Here is a 5,000-nt window from a genome sequence, read left to right on the forward strand (position 1 = left end):
GGCTAGATCATCTGCGTAGGCCACTTTATCCCACTGCTCACCATCCTTCCGTTGTACCACTTCGTCAAATACAAGGTTCCAGAGAAAGGGGCCACAGATAGAACCTTGTGGGCAGCCCTTTGTGATGTTTTTCGTAACTGACCCAGAGTTGCTGTAGACAGTGGCCTTCCTGTTCTTAAAGTAGTTTTCTACTAGGTGGTACATGTTTTGGGGACAACGCATTGCTCTAAGTCGCCTCATTACACTTGGCCACCATAAATTGTCGAAGGCGCCTGCTACGTCCACAAAAATGACAACAACATATTTTTCTTCACAGTTTGCACTGGAGACAACCTGCCTGATTGCCATTTCTGTGGATGCACCCTTTCTGAAGCCAAATTGGTTTGTTGCCTTCAGTCCTGACTCTTCATACCTTTTGTCCAGTCTGGTCACTATTAGCCTTTCTAATACTTTGCCAAGGATAGGGAGCAGGCAGATGGGTCGATAAGACTTCACCTCATCCCTTGGCTTTGTGATAGACTTAAGTAATATGCAGACATTTCCTATTTTCCAATTGTCTGGGAAAGTGGACTCTCTAAGGCAGCTGTTATAGGTATCAATGAGGAGAGCAGGATTGTGTTCCCATATCCGCTTTATAATGGCATCATCTATGCCATCTGGTCCTGTGGCTTTGTGTGGTTTGCATGCCTTCACTGCAGTCTCTATCTCTTGTGCTGAGAAGTCTGGCTCGTTTCCTTCATTTTGGTACCCTATATTTTGCTCCTTCACAGCTGATTGCTGTATTGTGTCCTCCTCTGGGTTGTCATCCGGTAGTAGGTTATTCAACAGTTCTTTCACTGTTTCCTGCCAGGTCATTGTAGGGCCTCTTCCTGCCACTTTTACATTACTGAGGACAGTTTCGGTGCCATATTTAGGGCGAAGGATTCTTTCGGTCAGCTTCCAAGGGTCATTGCTGTTGCACTCCTTTACCCATTTCTTCCATGTATCTGTCTTCGCTTTCGTAATTTCTTTGTTATATTTATTTTTTGTGCTTCTGTAAGTTGTCTTTGCCGCCAGTATTTCTGCCTCACGATTTGCACGTCGCGCATTCTGGAGCCGGTGTCGAGCTGCAATTGTGTCCTGCCGCATTTTTGTCAATGTTTCATTCCACCAAGGAACAGCATTCTTCAGCCGTGTTCTTCTCCTCATGGCCTTCCTGCAGCTCTCCTGTATTGCTGTCTGTAGGAGGTCTACTTTCTCATTTACATTTGTTCCCACGGCGTTTGGCCAGTTTTCCACTCTGGTGGTCAGCTGGCAATCAAAAATTTGCCATTTTGCAAAGGTGGTGTTGTATCTCAGTAGCTCTTCTATGACCCTCTCCCTATGTTGTTTTGAGATCTCAAACGTGATCGCCCTGTGGTCACTTGAGGTCCATTCCTCTTGAATCATCCATCTAGAGACCATCCTTGACATGTTTGCTGAGCAAAGTGTTACGTCGATGTTATTTTCCCCAGCTGGCCCACTGAAAGTTGTTAACGGTGAGTCTCTATTTATTACAGTTAAGCCATGTTGGAAGATGAAATCCTCTAGTTTTCGTCCTGCTTCATCTGTGTCCTGGCTGTGCCATAGTGGTGACATGGCATTCGCATCCATTGCTATTATGAAGGCTTTTCCTTGGGTTTCGTGGATGATGGTATCCAGTCGATGCAAATATTCATCAATTGGGGTATTGAACTGGCAGTACAGGCTTATTAAGTATATTTCACCAAAATCGCCGGTTACTGCAGCTACAGCGGTATGAGCATCACAAAGGGAGGTTATCTGCAGAATTGTCAAGTTTGTGTTTCGTATTCCTATGGCTGCTTTCGGTACTCCATGGTTGCTGCTGTATACTAGGTGGAAGCCTAGAGGATATCCTTTGATCTTATTTTCCATTAAATAGGGCTCTTGGATAAGAATAATGTCAAGGTTTTCCTCTTCCATCTTAAGTGATGCTTGACTAGGTACTACTTTGGATCTCTGCCCGTTTAGTTGGAGAATCTTGAGGGTACTGGACTTTGTGTTCACGTCAGCTACCTGTCGACCTGGGGACTGTGGCGTAGAAGTGTTACTGGCCATATTCAGTTCTTTGTTCTTCTTTCGCCATGAATCTGACATATTCGGGGCAGTTTTTGTCCATTACTGAGTGGTTATGTGGCTTCTTCCAGTGCTTGCAGTTTGCACACTGTGGTGTCTTGTTCCTGTTACTGCATTCCTTAATGCTATGTCCTGGTGCTGCACAGTGCCCACAGATTGTTTCAGCACTTCTGCAAGTTTGTGTTGTGTGCCCAAAACCATGGCATTTGTAGCATCTGGTTGCCTTGTTGAAATTCTGCAGCCTGTGAGAGGTACAGTTTATATATGCTCGTCCTTGTGCCATCAGGTGATGCCAGTACTTTGCTTCCATTTCCAGGACGATGTTTACAGTATCTGTGTTCCTTGGACCTGTTTTAAACAGTGCTCTTATTCCTGTCTCAGCTCCCTCCTTTGTGCCGCCTATTGATGAAAGATTCCTTGTGTAGAGCTCCGTTACCAGTTCTTCGTCGGTAATTTGTCTTGGGACATCATACAGGATCACCCTTGGGTTTTTCTTCCTGGGGTCAGTTACTGTAATCCCTGAGTCTCCTATTTCCTTACAGTTCTTTATTTTTTCTGCTTCAGCGTCATTTGGCACCTCTAAGATGACACCACTGTCCTTCAGAGTCCTACATTTCGTGATCTTTACGTCCTTCAGTGTTCCTTTTACAATGTCTTCTATGGTGTCTTGTAGCTGCTTCTCTGGCTGTTTTCCGTCTGCTGGTCTAAAGACAAGAACTTTTGGGGTCTGGTTTGGCATTGCTTTTGTATCGGTTTTGGCTTTTCTTGCGCTGACTGCAGTGGCATAGCTCACAGGTGGTTGTTCCACTGCTGGGGGAGATTCCTTTAGACATTTCAACTCTGTTTTGAGCTGCGCTATTTCCATCTCGTATTTTCTTAGAATCTGCTCATAAGCAGCCATTTTCCCTAACAAGAATTTCTTTTGTACGTTGTTTATCCTGTTGTTTTCATTGAACATATATGCTTCTAGCTCTTCCCTCATTTCTACCATTGTTTGCAAATCACCTGTCTTTGACTTTTCGGCTATTTCGGTTGTCATGGCTGTAACCTGTGTGCTTTTTCTAACACTACTTTCTAGATCTGCGTCCTTATTTTGCCCCATCTTGGGGCTGGCCGCCTTTCTGACGCCAAGCTAGGTCGGTGCGATTAGCAGCGGCTGCCGTGCGCTGCGCGACGAGCAGCTGCCGCGCTGGGGACGAGCCTAGGCGCGCGGCCTTGGAGCAGGCATACACTGCCCCGCTGGGGACGAGCCTCTCGCGCCCTGGACGGCTGTGGCACGCGACCGCTTTCGCTGTTGCGGCCTTCGAGTATTTCTATCGCTACCTGCCTTCTGCTGTGCGCCAGGGCTCCACAATTCGCGGCTGTTTTTTTTAACCCCGCATTCTGATATTGGCTTGAGCTGGGCAGAGGGAGGCGTCGCTTCTAGTATGGAGCGTGCGGGAGTTTATACCGAACGGCGCGTGGGCGCACGTACGACGTTACAATAATAATTTTATTTCCTATACTACTTATCCTACAGCTGAACTACATACACACTTCGAAAGCGCATGAGTTGAACAACAAAACCCTATAGCTACAGACTTTTCCAGCTAAGGTGGGGACCGCAGACACGCACTTTTGTAGCCCTGTGAGAGTCTCTAGGGAAGGACGCGTGGCTCACACACTACACAAATTTAACAGCTATATCACTTGGGCTAAGCGCACGACATCTAAACTAAATACATATTTGTGAGGCGGATGTCCCACTACAGGAACCTACACACTATAGAATATACGTAACTGGGGTGAAGGCAGGAGACGGACGGTTTTGTCACCGCGCTGGAGTTTCTACAGAAACGCACGTTGGCGCACGCCCGACTTTACATAGACGGTTTTGTTTCCCAAACTACCCATCACACAGGAAAGTTGAGAGCATATTCGAAAAGAGCATAAATCACACTAAAAGGAACTATTTACTACAGAAATTTATCTAACTAATGTGGGGGCTGCAGGGCGCCGGATTTGTTACCGCGTGACAGTTTTTAGGGAACGGCGCGTCAGCGCACGCACAACTTTACATTGACAGTTCTGTTTCACAAATTTTTCCGTCTCACGACAAAACTAGAAGCATATTCAATGGGAGAATAGAGCACACTAAGGAACCTACACACTAAAGAATTTTTGCTAGCGAAAGTTAGGGCCGCAAGCCGACGGTTTTGTCACCGCGCAGGATTTCCGACAGAGCGGGGCGTCGGTACATACGCGACTTTGCATAGACAGTTATAGTTCTAAAACTATTCATCACACAAGAAAATTGGAAGCATATTCGGAATAAACATAGAGTACACTACAAGAAACTATTCTCTACGGAATTTTCCTAACTAATATGGGGGCTGCAGAACGCCGGTTTTGTCGCGGCGTGAGAGCTCCTAGGGAACAGCGCGTAGGCGCGCACACGATCTTACTTTCACAGTTTTATTTCTTAGGTTATAAGTCAGACAGCAAAACTACAAGCATATTCAGAACATGGAGAGAGCAAACTAAAGGACCTTATACACTAAAGATTTTTGCTAAGTACAATGAGGGTTACAGACCGACGGTTTTGTCACCACGCTGGAGTTTCTACGGAGCGGGGTGTCGGCACTTGCAAGACTTTACGTTGACTGTTTTATTTCTTAAACTATCCATCACACAGGAACATTGAAAGCACTTTCGAAGAGAGCAAAGAGTACACTACAAGATACTATTCCATACAGAATTTTCTAACTAATCTGGGAGCTGCAGAGTGCCGGTTTTGTCGCCGCGTGGGAGTTCTAAGGAACGGCGCATCGGCGCACGCACGACTTTACAGTAGCAGTTTTATATCTTGAATTATTTATCACATAATATAAATAAAACCATATTCA

The sequence above is a fragment of the Schistocerca americana genome, unplaced genomic scaffold (genome assembly GCF_021461395.2).
Source record: "Schistocerca americana isolate TAMUIC-IGC-003095 unplaced genomic scaffold, iqSchAmer2.1 HiC_scaffold_416, whole genome shotgun sequence".
In the NCBI taxonomy this organism is placed as follows: domain Eukaryota; kingdom Metazoa; phylum Arthropoda; class Insecta; order Orthoptera; family Acrididae; genus Schistocerca; species Schistocerca americana.